Source organism: Eutrema salsugineum, unplaced genomic scaffold, assembly GCF_000478725.1.
Source record: "Eutrema salsugineum unplaced genomic scaffold, Eutsalg1_0 scaffold_2, whole genome shotgun sequence".
NCBI classification, from domain to species: domain Eukaryota; kingdom Viridiplantae; phylum Streptophyta; class Magnoliopsida; order Brassicales; family Brassicaceae; genus Eutrema; species Eutrema salsugineum.
In genome coordinates, this window is record NW_006256829.1 from 16,279,317 (window position 1) to 16,295,289 (window position 15,973).

A 15,973-nucleotide genomic window follows, 5' to 3' on the forward strand; every position below is an offset into this window, starting at 1 on the left:
GAACCCTGAGCCCAACTCGGGATCTACTCAGACATGGCTGAGGTCGACATCATCATTGGTTTTAATAAAAATAATCAAAAACAGTAAAGAAAAGAGATGAAGAAAGCTTCTCTATTGAAGGACTCGGACTTGAACAATCTTCTACAAAAATCGCATAAAAAAGGCTAAAAGAAAGAAGGTTTCTGTAAAGTATGAAGGGTGGTGTCTAAAAACGACCTAAATGAGAATTATTTATAGTCTTCAATACTCCATGGTCTCTAGGATTCCGGAATTGAGGCTGAGAATGACTTTGGGCTTCAGAAATATGGGCTTTAGTTCGGAGTTTACCGGCCGTGGTCGGGAGTGACGTGACCGCAGGGAATAGATGGTTGTCCGCGGTCGGGAGGCTTGTGACCGCGGCAAATGGGCTGTTGGCCGCGGTCGCGTGACTTGCTGGCCGTCTTCGAGTGGCTCCGGGGCTAATGGAATATCTTGAGATCCAATCGTTGGAATGTCTCCAAACTAAGTGCATTTGAAAGCTGGTTGATTCTTCTATAAGTTGTCCAATTTTGAGGGTGATCAGACGGTGATAAGGTCTTCGTCTCTCCATGAGAGTTCTGACAGTCTACATTTATCCAAAAGAGTCTTTTTGTTCCAATTTGTGTCTCTTTATCCCAAATTACCTGAAAAGTCTTTTAAAATCCGAAAACATAGAAATCCTTTGAAAACCTTTGATAATGGAGTAAAAACACCTGTAAAAGACATTAGCGTGATCCATAAAAATGGTCAAAATCCGGTGTATCAACTCCCCCAGACATAGTCTTTTGTTTGTCCTCAAACAAAACAAAGGCTAAATCTCGGCGAAAGGTTTGAAAATGCAGGAACTAAACAAAATCTCAGAGACCACACTTCTAGACCAATATCAATCAGTATGCATCAATTGGGAATAGCCTAGAAAATTCTCACTAGCAATACAGGCATAACTAGTCTGTTAATCTGTCATGCGGAAATCTATGCACTAAGATCTAACTTCATGTTAACTAGCTCTTAACATTCATTAAAAATCTCGGTGGTTCTCATCAAAGAAATTCTAGGCAAGGCAATCTAGGCTAGGTGTCAAAAAGGGTTATTCTAGGGGTAAGGCTTAAAGTGTTTACGGGTTACCTGAAGATCTAGAGAATGCAAGATATTATGCAAAACCACAAGAGAGAGTGAAGCTGTTGGTATCCACAGTTTTCAGTCACTTTCTTCTTGCCATAGATTACTGGTCTTCTTCCTCAGGTTCTCTCTAAACTCTGACTTAGATTTTTGTAAATCTTTCAAAAACATAGCTCTATAAATGTTTAGTAGTTGCTTCTTGCTTCACAAATTTCGACAATCTATGACTCATTAGGCTTTTTGTTTCCCTCTCTCTTTTCATTCGGTTTTTTTTTTTTTTTTTTAGAAGAGAGGGAACACCTTTAGATATAGAGTCTTAGAGAGCACGAAATTACCAGTTAAAATCTGTCTTGTAAAGCTTCATGAGGTTTCTGATACTCTTCCTTCCCAATTCCATTCAGTCTCCTTTGTGAGTGACTGAAAACTGCGTCGCTCCTCTTCTCTCCGATGTTTTTGCACATATCTGCTGATATAAACTAAATAGAGAATGCATGAGGATTGAAAACAGGGGTTTTGGGTTTAGGGTATGGTACCAGATAAAGATAAACTGGTCATCTAGGACGACAAATAGTGGTAAAAGTGAGGGTAAAAGACGTCCTAGATGTGTATGTCGATGCCTGCCTAAAATCAATGATGAGAAAATTAGATGTCAATATTAAGGTCAATAAAATGAGCTAGTATATCCTGTCAGAAAGAATCTCCATGAATAGAAGTCCTCTGGTGGGAGTTCGTAGTGCAAGTACTCTAGCTACCGCCTAGTCTAGTGCTAACCACAAATGAGCTATCATGCATAGTGTAGAAGCGTGCAGGTCTAAATAGTCATAGTTTTGTGTCAAACATTCCTGAAAAATACTTAATGTCGAATAGGTTACATATTAAAATTCAAAAAGTGCTTGAAATTTGAAAGTAAGAGCGAGAAAATGATTAGTACGGATAGACATCCTTCCCCAGACTTAAATTACACTGTCTTCAGTGTGAAAAAGTTGGTGAGAAAATGGTGAATAAAAGAGAAATAAAATAAGATAAAAAAAAAGAAAATCATGATAGAACCTTGATGGCAGTGAAGTGCTGATCAATCACTCATCCTCCGGTGTGTCTGCTGCGAATTGGTGCTGCTCTTGGTAAGAAGAAGAGCTAGACAGCCAAGGGAAGCAGATCATGCTGTTGATATGGAGCACCACGTCGTTGATATTGAACAGCCGGTTCAGGCAGAGCAACAGGCTCAAGAGCACGATCAGGGAGCTGGTATAGGAGTTCAGCAGGGTAATGTGCCAAACACAGCAAGCCAATGTCCACCAGGGACAAGCTCAGGGCCATCAGAATCAGGCACAGCATCCACAAAACCAGTAAAGGCACCAGGCCAATGCACAACAACACCAAAGGGCTCAAAGACGTCAAGGACACCAACCAATCTATGTGGGAGCCAATGATACAGCCAATGCTCACCAGAACAGAGCTGTTATTGTTTGTCCACTAGTGAAAAACAATAACTTCGAAGTCAAAGCATCACTGATTAATATGGTCCAAAACTCTAAGTTTCATGGACTGCCAATGGAAGACCTATTGGACCATTTTGATCAGTATGATAGGGTCTGCAACTTGACCAAGATAAATGGAGACTCAGAAGATTGTTTTAACATGCGGTTGTTTCCCTTCAGCTTGGGAGACAAAGCAAGACAATGGGAGAGGAATCTACCAATTGGGAGCATTCAGACTTGGAAACAATGTAAAGAAGCTTTCCTCACCAAGTTCTTCTACACAAGGAGGACAGTCAAGCTTAGAAACCAGATCTCTAGTTTCACAAAACACTCCAATGAAACTTTTGGAGAAGCATGGGAGCGGTTCAGGACATACATTAATCAGTGTCCACACCATGGGTTTTCTGAAGCTTCTCTATTCTCTACACTCTATAGAGGAGCACTACATAAAATCAGAAACCAATTAGACACAGCTTACAACGGTAACTTCTTGGCAAAAGAGATTACAGCTGCTATGAAACTTGTAGAGAATCTGGCTATGTGTAATGACACATATGGTGAGGATTATGACAGAATAAACAGATCAGATGGTTCAAGCTTAGAGCAAAAGCTTACTAGAGAAGTTAAAGAGCTGAGAAATGAACTTGACAAGCTAAAAATGGTTTCTCAAAAACTAATCCATTATGTTGGTGAATTTGATGAGTCTCCATGCATTGAGAACATCAATGAAGAAGGTTTAACCCAAGAAGAGTTTAACTACATTGGGAACCGGAATAGATACCAAAGGTTCACCAATTTCAATCGCAACAACAACTTGTCTTATAGGAGCACTAATGTGGCAAACCCACAGGATCAAGTGTATCCTTCTCAGCAGAACCAGCAAAGTTTTGCCCCTAAGCCTCAGTTTCAAAGTTCTTTTCAGCCAAAGCAACAGTTTTGGCAGCCTCAACAGCAGTATGGTCAGAACCAGCAGCAGAATCAGGGTACAAACTTCAGTTCTCAGTCGCAGCAGAGCAATGCACCACCTAGGTTCAGTCAGCAGCAGTTTCAGCAGCCACTAGCGGTTCAACAACAGCAGCAGATGGGTCCAGACTTGTGTGGGGTGCTACAGCAGTTGTTACAAGGACAGCAACGGGTTGAGACTGGGTTTTCTGATCTGGGTTCCAAGTATGTGTACATGCAGCAAGAGATAAAGGAGCTGAAACAGAATCAGGCCTCCACTTCAAGAAGCCAAGGAGTTCTACCTGGAAAACCAGAATCAAATCCAAAGGAATATGCTAATGCCATCACCTTGAGAAGTGGCAAAGAGCTACCAGGTCTAGAACACAACAGAGTTCTCATTGAGGACAATGAAAAAATTGGTGGGTAGGCAGCCCAAGGGATGAAGAAGAGGATGAAGCTTCAAAGAAAGGAAAAACTAAAGAGCTGGAGAAGAATCAGAACCTGAGAAGCCTTATGTTTGATAACACCGTATTTTGACCACTTTTATGGATCGTTTTGAAATACTTTTTCTATGTTTTTAATTGCTTTCAAGTACTTTTATTACGTTTTTCTAGTATTTGTAGTTCCAAGACTCTTTTCAGGTAACTTAGGAAAAAGCTTAACAAAATGGATAGAAAAACCAGATTTCAGCTCAGAGTCAAACCATCAGAAGTTCACCCCTGATTGAAGGCCTTCTCACCATCTGATCCAGCTCAAATTTGGAGATCTTAAAGATGGAAGTATCAGCTTTCCAGCACACTTTACAGCTTGGCAATCCAACGGTTCAATCAAAAGATACGCGAAGAGCAAGATGTTCCATAAACCAGCCAGCGAGCGTTTCCACCCGCGGCCAACAGAGCATTTCCCGCGGTCAGAAGCACCGCGACCGCGGCCAGCAAGCCATTCCCCGCGGTGACAGCCATCACGACCGCGGCCAGCCAACTCCGAGCCCGAAGGCCCATTTCTGAAGCCCAAAATGATTCCCTCATTTGGAGAAACCCTAAGTGACGTCCAGAGATGTCTTGAGCACTATAAATACATGTTATAGGAACCCTAATCGATGACCTCATATATGCCTTCATATGTTTTTATTGCTTTAGAGTACTTTTTAAGATTTAGGTTTTAGGGAAAGAGAGATTTGTCTCTTGAACCCTTGTTCTTTCTTTTGCAATTTCGGTTTATATTCTACTTTTTAATACTATGTTTTTGATTTCGTTCATCATGTCTGAGTAGTTTTACTGTTGGGATTAAGGGATTTTCGATGGGGATTTATATGTTCGATGAGGATTCCATGAGCTTTTGAGCCGAATCTTAGAACTTTTTCTTCTGAATTCGTTTTTACTGCATGAGAGTAGCGTCATGAACTACAATCTGATCCAGATGCTTGGTGACACGAAAGTGTTCATCCGGTGTCAGATCTAGTTTGGGAGAGCAAAACAAACATAGGAGTGGAAACCTACCTATGGACGATTTGTGAATGCCGCGAGTCTTAAACATAATGCATCTCTTCTTTTCCAGGGCTGGAGTGGAAACCTACTGGTCAGGGTTAAGAGAGATAGTTGTCTATGATCACGACAGTGGCGTATTCATACGTCCGTGACTCCAGTTCGGAAAGTTTAAGCTAAGATCTTATCAATTTTACTCTCTAGCAATGTTTTGAATCGTTCGTACCCCTGAGAAAACTTCACTGAAGCCCAACGCCTTCTTTCCTGTAGATTTACACCGTTTTATTTCAAGCTTTAGTTCAATATTCTCATTCCTTTTTAGTTAATTTTCATTTAAGCAATTAGAATATCCGTTTTTCTCGTTTTAATTCATTTTCGTTAAGTTTAGTTATTAGGTCATTTTAATTCTCGTAGTTTCCTTGATCAGCAGATTCTCACCGAAAACACCCTGCTCAAGAAAATTGATTCAATCTCTGAAGAGTTCAACAAAAAATTCGATGATATGGCCAATCACGTTCGAGTTTTGGAAGAGCAAACCCACAAGGACTCACAAACACTAGCTGGGATGATCCACCGAGTCGCAACAGAGCATACAAGACAAGGGTATGACATCATACAGAACTCAAGTGATATTGTCGAATCAATACAGGAGATTAAAGAAGTCAGAGAATCCGCCTCCTGGTATAGAGAGAAGACAGACGAAGAGTTGCAAGAGATCGAGCACAGGCTGAACAAACTCGAGCTCAAAGCACGGGAGATTGATGCAAGGATGGAACAGATGCCCAACATTGAGCAAATTGAGAGATTTTCTAAGAAATCTCCCAAAGATCCTGATGAAGATGCACAACAACGCCCTGGTATGAGTTCATATGATGCTGGTCTACCCAATAAAGAAGCTGGAGAAGTTCGTGACAAGTACAAGAAGGAAAAAACGGACTTTGAGCAAGTCATATCAGGAGCCGCGGGTCCAAGCATCCTGACCGCGGCCAAAGGCACTTTTCCCGCGGTCACGACACCTCTGACCGCGGGAGTTGGTCGCTCAGATGCACCTCCGAGATTTGAGAGAAAAATAATACATCTTCTGTCCCAACTTCAACCTCCAGCACCTAAAAAAGCAACTCAGGGAGAACAAAACCAAGTTTCAGATGAAGAAACAGATTGGCAGGAATCATTACCTTGTATGATGGCAAAGGAATGTGTTGAAGATTCAGCTGACTCTTCAATCCCAGAAGACCCGATATGCAGCAAGATAAAGATGCCATACATCGATTCAATCATTGAATACGACGCTGCAGCTTTCTTTTGTGAATCCTATTCTGCATTTGAAACACCAGCCAACACCTATAGAGAAAGGCAAGTTCGAATTCTCCATAAGGTCAAGACTACAGGTCAGTTTCTTATCTCTTGTTCTATTAGAGGAGAAATGTTTAAAAAAGTGCTATGTGATTCTGGAGCTTGTCTTAACATGATGTCCAAGGTAATTGCTTTGAGACTTGGTATTAAACACCTGTGCAGGACTAGAGCAAATATTACTCTAGCTAATGATTCCAATGCAACACCTCAAGGAATAGCTCATGAAATTCCTTTGAGAATAGGAGATTGCATAGTGCCTGTCGACTTCTACATTGTCGAAACAAGAGATGCAACATATCCAGTGATTCTCGGATGGTCTTTTCTAGCAACTTCCGGAGCTATAATGGACTGGCCAAACCGGAGGATTTCATTTGCTAATATCGACAAAGATGTCTTCACAGAAGCTGTCCCATACAACAACAAAGCAGGAAAACGTTCTGCAACAGAAGAGTTTGAAGAAAAACTTTGGAGTGACGAAGAACCTTCTAGGCAAAGCAAGGAGATGTCGAAAAAGACTTGTCTCAGGACAAGGTCTTCCTCATTGGACTAAGCCACATCCAACACAAAAAGTCGAGCTAAACGACTTAAAACAAAAGCGCTTAATGGGAGGCAACCCATTTAGGTATTGTTTTCTTTAGGATTTTTCTTTCTTTTTCTATTGATCTTTTTCTTTTTCTTAGTTTCAGGTGTTTCTTATAAAATAAAAAAGCCAAAAAAATCAAAAAGCCCGAAAAAAACCAAAAAGAAGGATGGTCCCTGACTGCTCGGCCTAGCAGGAACCAAGAAGAAGCAGGAAGAGGCCGCGAAATAAGCCCCCGCGGTCGCAGACGTTCTGACCGCGGGAAACGCCTCTTCGACCGTGGTCGCGTGTTTCTGACCGCGGCCAAGCACCTGTTTACCGCGGTCGCGTGACTCCTGACCGCGGCAAATGGTCGTTGAGATCAAACCCGACCCCAAACCACCCACTTCACCTCATTCCACCTCACCAATCCCCACTCCACCTCATTCATCACCCTCCACCACCTTCATCACCACCTATCACCTACCCAAACCTCTTCGAATGAATCCGGTTCATCACCACCAGCATCCCGGATCCAGGTAAGTTCTCTTCGGCCTTACCAATTCGATTATCTATGCATTTTTCTCATCCAATCTCGACTTGTTTCACACTGAGGACAGTGTGATTTAAGTCTGGGGGAGGATTTCATCCCTTTCTAACCACTTTTGTTTCATGAGTCTTGCATTATCTACACTTTTTGCATTTTCCTTAAAGTTTTTCAAAATTGGTTTTCAAAACAAAATACGTTTTAAAAGGGAATGGTGAACATGAATCAATGATAGTTGACTGTGTGCTTTTAGACTGTTCCTAGTGACATGCTCATTCATGATTTAGGACTAGACTATGCGGTAGCTAAGCACATTTGAAACGAAGTACCCCAGAGGAATTTGAATGATTTCGATTTAGATGAAGGGATACACTAGCTCTGTTTTATTTGGACTTAATTTGGACTTAATTTTCTCATTGAAGCATTAGACCAGGGAAACGAATCATACATTCATGACTCCTTTATCCTTTTACCACTCTCTGTTGATCCTAAATGGCTAGTTCATCTTTAGCTAGTTCCCCACCTTAACCAATCCTCTTTCAAACCACATGCACTCTTGTTTTCTATTGTCTTATATGCAGATAAGTGCAAAAACGTTGGAGAGAAAGAGGAACGACGCAGTTTTCAGTCACCAAGGACAGAGACCTGCGATTTGCCAGAAAAGTTCCCGGAAGGATTCAACACAAGAGGAAGCTCAGTTTGCCTTAGAAAAATCTCAAATTTTGGTACAATCTCGTCCTCTAGTCTCTCTCTCTTTGAAAGGCATTTCCTCTTCAAAAAATTAAAAAAAAAATCCAAAATAAGAAAAGAAAGGAAATAAAAGCCTTAGAGAGTCTAGAGAGGTCGAATTTTAAGTCCCAAGGCAACTAGAGTCTGATTTTATGGAGTTTTGGAGATCATTTTCTGATTCCCGGAAAGAATCTAAGTCTGGGGGAATAGCTGTTTACAACAAAGGAGGAAGGATTATGCAACAACATTTGGCAAGAAGAAGTGACTGAAAATTGCGGTCATCAACAGGTCCTTATCTCTCTTGCGGTTTTGCATATTATCTTGCATCCTCCAGATTCATCAGGTAACCCGATACACTTTAACTCCACCACTTAAACAGCCCTTTAATGCCAAACGCCGTCTACCCTGGATGATGTCTTTAATGAGAACTCACTATTGAACTTAATGAATATAGAGAGCCAGTTGACTGGAATCAAGATTTAGATTGTTTAAGTTTTGCATGACGGAAAAAGTGGACTAGTATCTCTTGTGCATTGGTGAGAATTTTCTAGACTAAGTTGTGGATTGATGCACTATCTTTGGTCCTAGTTTAGGAGTTCATGTCTGTGAGATTTGTGCATTCCCTATTTTTGTTTTCACTTAACCAGTTTAGGCTTTTGCTTTGTTTGAGGACAAACAAAAGTTTAAGTCTGGGGGAGTTGATAACACCGTATTTTGACCACTTTTATGGATCGTTTTGAAACAATTTTTCTATGTTTTTAATTGCTTTCAAGTACTTTTATTACGTTTTTCTAGTATTTGTAGTTCCAAGACTCTTTTCAGGTAACTTAGGAAAAAGCTTAACAAAATGAATAGGAAAACCAGATTTCAGCTCAGAGTCAAACCGTCAGAATTTCACCCCTGATTGAAAGCCTTCTCACCGTCTGATCCAGCTCAAATTTGGAGATCTTAAAAATGGAAGTATCAGCTTTCCAGCACACTTTACAGCTTGGCAATCCAACTGTTCAATCAAAAGATACGCGAAGAGCAAGATGTTCCGTAAACCAGCCAGCGAGCGTTTCCACCCGCGGCCAACAGAGCATTTCCTGTGGTCAGAAGCACCGCGACCGCGGCCAGCAAGCCATTCCCCGCGGTGACAGCCATCCCGACCGCGGCCAGCCAACTCCGAGCCCGAATGCCCATTTTTGAAGCCCAAAATGATTCCCTCATTTGGAGAAACCCTAAGTGACGCCCAGAGATGTCTTGAGCACTATAAATACATGTTTTAGGAACCCTAATCGATGACCTCATATATGCCTTCATATGTTTTTATTGCTTTAGAGTACTTTTTAAATTTTAGGTTTTAGGGAGAGAGAGATTTGTCTCTTGAACCCTTGTTCTTTCTTTTTCAATTTCGGTTTCTATTCTACTTTTTAATACTATGTTTTTGATTTCGTTCATCATGTCTGAGTAGTTTTACTGTTGGGATTAAGGGATTTTCGATGGGGATTTATATGTTCGATGAGGATTCCATGAGCTTTTGAGCCTAATCTTAGAACTTTTTCTTCTGAATTCGTTTTTACTGCATGAGAGTAGCGTCATGAACTACAATCTGATCCAGATGCTTGGTGACACGAAAGTGTTCATCCGGTGTCAGATCTAGTTTGGGAGAGCAAAACAAACATAGGAGTGGAAACCTACCTATATGGGCGATTTGTGAATGCTGACGAGTCTTAAACATAATGCATCTCTTCTTTTCCAGGGCCAGAGTGGAAACCTACTGGTCAGGGTTGAGAGAGATAATTGTCTATGATCACGACAGTGACGTATTCATACATCCGTGACTCCAGTTCGAAACGTTTAAGCTAAGATCTTATCAATTTTACTCTCTAGCAATGTTTTGAATCGTTCGTACCCCTGAGAAAACTTCCCTGAAGCCCAACGCCTTCTTTCCTATAGATTTACACCGTTTTTATTTCAAGCTTTAGTTCAATATTCTCATTCCTTTTTAGTTAATTTTCATTCAAGCAATTAAAATATCCGTTTTTCTCGTTTTTATTCATTTTCGTTAAGTTTAGTTATTAGGTCATTTTAATTCCCGTAGTTTCTTTTTAGATTTCGTTTTTACATTTTAAACACACCACCAAAACCCCGACAAAACCGTTAGGTTCTAGACTTCCTTACTTTATATTTCTTTCGAAGGCTTTTGCAGAAAAGATCCTCCTTCCCTGTGGATTCGATCCCTAAGTACTACAATCGATCAGCTGTGCACTTGCGGCTATTGATTTCATTTAGGGTAAAACTTGACAACCCTCACACCACCACCACATCAATGTTCCATTATCTCCTTATCTGCCTAAACTTCTACTCCCTGGAAGGTTTAAGAAGCAACTCTTAGACAAGGCTAGAGAAGTTTTTGAAAAGAAGCTTAATGAGACCCCATTCACCATGCCTCTCATAGAAGCTTTCCTCATGATGCCAAAGCTTGGAAATTTTTTAAAAGATGCCATCCTCAACAAGAAAAAGGAGCTAACAGGGATGGTTGTGTTGAGTTATGAGTATAGTGAAATCATACAAAGAAAGGCAATCCCTAGAAAGCTATCAGATCCAGGGAGCTTCACACTTCCTTGTGCCATTGGTGCTTTGATGTTTGCTGGTTGTTTATATGACTTAGGAGCATCAGTAAGCTTGATGCCGTTTTCAATAGCAAAGAAGCTGGGATACAGAGTGTTCAAGCCAGCAAGGATCTCTCTAGTCTTGGCTGATAGGTCTGTTAGACTACCAGGAATGCTTGAAGATCTACCAGTCAAGATAGGCGGCTTTGAGGTTCCAACAGACTTTGTGATCTTGGAAATGGATGAGGAACCCACTAACCCTCTTATCTTAGGCAGACCCTTCCTTGCCACTGCTGGTGCTATCATAGATGTAAGGAATGGCATGATTGAACTTCAGCTTGGATCAGAGAGACTCAAGTTTGATGTGAAAGAGATGATGAAGAAGCCCACTGTAGAGGGACAAGTCTTCTATGTGGAAACTATGGATGAGCTAGCAGATGAGCTCTTAGAGGAGTTGAACACTGAAGATCACTTTAAAATAGCCGTGACTAACGAACATGGTGATCATGGTTACTTGGCTGAAGAGAGTGAAGCATACAAGATGGCTTTAGATCAACAAAAAGAAGTAGGCTCAGAATCAGGGTTCTTGGAGCTGGGATCAAATGGTTCAGATGTTCAGGAAATTAGTGGGTTAAGCACAAACCAATGGTCAGTTCAAGAGTGCAAAGCCGTGGGGATAGAGGATGAGCAAGTGAACAAGACTGTTTAGAAGATGAATACCAAATAAGGGCCGGCCAAGGAAGATCCATACAATGCGGATTGGGATGAGTCTAAGGCGCCTCAACTGGAACTCAAACCTCTTCCTTAGGGGCTCAGGTATGCATTCTTAGTTCTCAATGAGTCTTACCCTGTCATCATAAATAAAAGGTTGTTAGATGATCAAGAGCATGCATTATTGAATAAGCTAAGAAAGCATAGGCGAGCCATTGGTTATTCATTGGATGACATAAAGGATATCTCACCCAACCTATGCACTCATAGGATTCACCTTAAAGAGGAACCTATGTCATCCATTGAACCCCAAAGGTGGCTGAATCCTAACTTGAAAGAAGTAGTGAAAAAGGAAATTCTAAAACTTCTAAAGGCTGGGATCATCTATCCTATCTCAGACTCTAGATGGGTTTCACCAGTTCATGTAGTGCCCAATAAAGGTGGAATAACAGTGATTATAAAAGAAAGGGATTAGCTGATAGCAACCAGAACCATCACAGGTCATAGGATGTGTATAGATTACAGAAAGTTGAATGCAGCCTCTAGGAAAGAGCGCTTCTCTCTTCCTTTTATTGACCAAATGTTAGAAAGGCTAGCTAATAATCCTTTCTTATGTTTACTTGATGGTTACTCTGAGTTTTTTCAGATACCAATAGACCCAAAAGACCAGGAGAAAACCACTTTTACCTGTCCATATGGGAGTATGGGACCTTTGCTTATAGGCGATTGGGCTGTGCAATGCTCCTGCAACATTCCTATGCTGTATGATGCCCATATTTTCGGATCTGATTGAAGAGAAAGTAGAGGTATTCATTGAGAACTTTTCAGTCTACGGATCCTCCTTCTCTGTTTGTCTTTCTAATCTTTCTCAGGTCCTAAGGAGGTGTGAAAAGCACAGCTTGGTTCTCAATTGGGAGAAGTGCCATTTTATGGTACAAAAGGGTATTGTTGTTGGGCACAAGGTTTCTGAGGCAGAAATAGAAGTGGACAGGGCTAAGGTGGAAGTGAATAAGAAGCTTCCTAGGACATGCCGGTTTCTATAGAAGATTCATCAAAGATTTTTCTAAGATAGCTAGGACTTTAACAAGGTTGCTATGCAAGGAAGTTGAGTTTGTGTTTGATCAAAAGATCAAGCATGCTCTCATTAGTGCTCCTATAGTCCAAGCTCCGGATTGGACTTTGCCCTTTGAAGACTGATGCTTCTGATTATGCTGTGGGATCGGTTTTAGGTCAGAAGAAAGATAAGAATCTCCATGTGATATATTATGCAAGTAGGAATCTAGACTCAGCTCAAGAAAAGTATGCCACAACTGAGAAAGAGATGCTTGCTATAGTATTCGCTTTTGACAAGGTTAAGAGCTATCTGGTTTGTTCAAAAGTGGTGGTCTACACAGACCATGCTGCACTTAGATATCTGATGACAAAGAAGGATGCAAAACCAAGATTGTTGAGATGGGTACTTCTTTTGCAAGAGTTTGATATGGAGGTTCAGGATAAGAAAGGAATAGAGAATGGTGCAGCTGAACACCTCTCAAGACAAAGAGTGGATTCTGAGATCCCTATTAATGACTCTTTACCTAAAGAACAACTTATGGTGCTCAAGAGTTACATGAATGTTGAGGAGGTTGATACCATTAGAGAAAGCAGGATGCCATGGTATGCTGATATAGTGATGAACCACCATAGCTGAGTGGATATCAAAAGAATAAGTTCTTTAAAGACATCAACAAGTACTTCTGGGACGAGCCATTTCTCTGTGTGCTCAACAAGGATCATCTATACAGAAGATGTCTAGCTGAGGAAGAGGTCCAGCCAGTTCTACAAGAATGTCACGGCTCAGCTTGTGGTGGACACTTGGGAGCTTTTAAAACGGTGGCCAACGCATTGCAATCAGGTTTTTTTGTGGCCAACTATGTTCAAGGACGCCCAAGGTGTGGTTTCAAGTTGTGATTCATGTCAAAGGCCGGGCAACATATCAAAGAGGAGTGAAATGACTCAAACCCCAATCTTGGAGGTTGAGATCTTTGACTGCTGGGGCATAGATTTCATGGGGCCATTCATCAGTTCTAATGGGAACCAATACATCTTGGTGGCTGTTGATTATGTCTCCAAGTGGGTGGACGAAATTGCTTGCCCAACTAATGATTCAAAGGTGGTGTGCAAGCTCTTTAAGAGTGTTATCTTTCCAAAGTTTGGAATACCAAGAGTGGTGATCAGTGATGGAGGTAGCCACTTCATTAACAAGACCTTGAAAGGGCTGTTGAGGAAACATGGAGTCAAGCACAAGGTAGCAAGCCCTTATCACCCTCAGACTAGTGGTCAAGTGGAGGTTTCTAATAGACAAATTAAGGCCATCTTGGAGCAGGAAGTTAGATGATGCTCTTTGGGCCTATAGGACTACTTTCAAGACACCTATTGGCACATCTCCTTTCAACCTTCTCTATGGAAAGAGCTGCCACTTACCAGTAGAGGTTGAGTACAAGGCTCTTTGGTCTGTTAAGATGTTAGAAATTTGACATTAAGAAGCCCAAGAGAAAAGGCTTCTTCAGTTACATGACCTAGAGGAGATAAGACTCAATGCTTTTGAGAGTGCAAGTATTTACAAAGAAAAGACCAAGATCTTGCATGATCAGAAGATTATTAAGAGAGAGTTCAAGTAAGGAGTTCTTATTCTCTTGTTTAACTCCAGGCTCAAACTCTTCCCTGGCAAGTTAAGATCAAGATGGCCAGGACCATTCAGAGTTCTAGAGGTTGGAATCTATGGAGCATTGGTCTTGGAAAGTAGGATGGCAAGGGTTTTGTGGTGAATTGACAAATAGTCAAGCATTACCTGGTTTCAGAGAAGAGAGAGGAGGCTTCTACAGTTCCTCTTGATGATCCACCGACCTGTTAAACAGGTTTTCAAAGTCAAAATTAGTGTCATTAAACAAAGTGCTCTTGGGAGACACCCCAAGCTTATCCTTGTACTGATAACAGGGTTTTTCAGGCCTTTAAAGGGTTATCAATCCCCTGTCATTGTAGAATGAAGAGGTGAAACACCCCATCCCGGACTCTAAGTCCGTGGAGGTTGTTCCCGGTCGGACCACTATATGGCTCCGACCCCATCAGTCCATTTTTAGGGTCAAGTCCTTAGTTCAATTCATATTCGTTATGTGTATTCTGAGATTCACTAAGTTAGAGTCAATATGTATTATTAGAAGACAGAAACGGATATTTTATTGATAGCTAAAAGGATTCATTACAACTTATGAGTCTGCATATAAGCTATTATAAGAGTACATGATCATATCTATCCGTTCCAATACACAACTCATCCACTTGGCTAACTGGTTCGCGTGCCTAGGCCAAATCCCTTCCTGGATCATCATTTTTTCCTGAAAGGTCAATAGTATAAGTCTATGCAATTTTGGATAAGTATTACTCATGCACATGTATGCGTTTTATGCTCATGATTTCCCAACCCTTTCTATTAACCCACGGTAATCTATTTTTCCGATCCGGATCATAGGTCAGCCTTGGACCGCCCGAGTTTTAGGGAGAGCGGTCCCGTCTCCCAAAACCGCACACCAGCCGCGCCAACCGGATCCGGACTATACTACACACCCGATCGCGCACCATCGCCGACCCAATCTCAATTCCATGGCCGGCGATCCCTATTTGGTTTCAGCCGAGTCGTACAGTCGAATTGGCCTAGCCTATACATGGGCTGATCGTCATGTACGCTCGATGAGACACTCTATCGCTTCCGCCGAGTCTTACCATCCGATCGGCCTAGCCCATACTTGGGCCGATCATCAGGTTTTAACGGCGAAGACATAGATTATCCGTGCGTTTCTAACTATATAATGCACCTTAAAGATTTGCGGTCGTTTTGCCCTTGCCGCGCCGCACCGATCTCCCTTCTTTCCTACCGCGACCCGCACCAGCTGTGCCGCATGGTTTCCTTTCCGCCGAACTCTCGGTTACTCCTTTTATTCTCTCGGTTCTATCTTAATTTGGGCCGAGTTTCTCTCCTCTTTCAGTGCGTGCCGGAAACTATGGCCCAAGGGGTCTATTTATAGATTTTCCCTTGTTGTAACCGCTTGGTCGAACATGCGCGAGTTGGTGGCCAAACGGGTGCATTGATTGGGCGCTTAGGCTTTGCAACCCTTCGGTCATAACCGTCCATAACCACCCTAGTCCAGCTAGTTCACTTGTCACTCAGTTAGACCAACTGTCTTAATCGTAATCCAGCTGAACTGAGCTTCCCAGCAGCTAGTCTAGCTAGCTTAGCTCACCCTTACGACTCATCTTAGCTCAATCCTCCTTGCTGAGCTATCTCTCTCTTTTTTTCCTGGCTAGGTCCCACGTTAACTAAACTTAACCATCATTCCGGACCATGGCTCATATTTTCCTTAGACTCCCGGCCATTATTCTCCACTTCACGGCCATGGTCCGTT

At 41.7% G+C, this 15,973-nt stretch overlaps 1 non-coding gene across 1 annotated transcript; it reads right to left on the reverse strand.

Annotated features, from left to right (window-relative positions):
- Nucleotides 1-2,910: 2,910 nt before the first annotated feature.
- On the reverse strand, nt 2,911-3,017 carry LOC112086870. The gene has a single exon (XR_002899724.1). It is a non-coding gene; the product is annotated as a small nucleolar RNA R71 (small nucleolar RNA).
- Between the last annotated feature and the right edge of the window lie 12,956 nt (nt 3,018-15,973).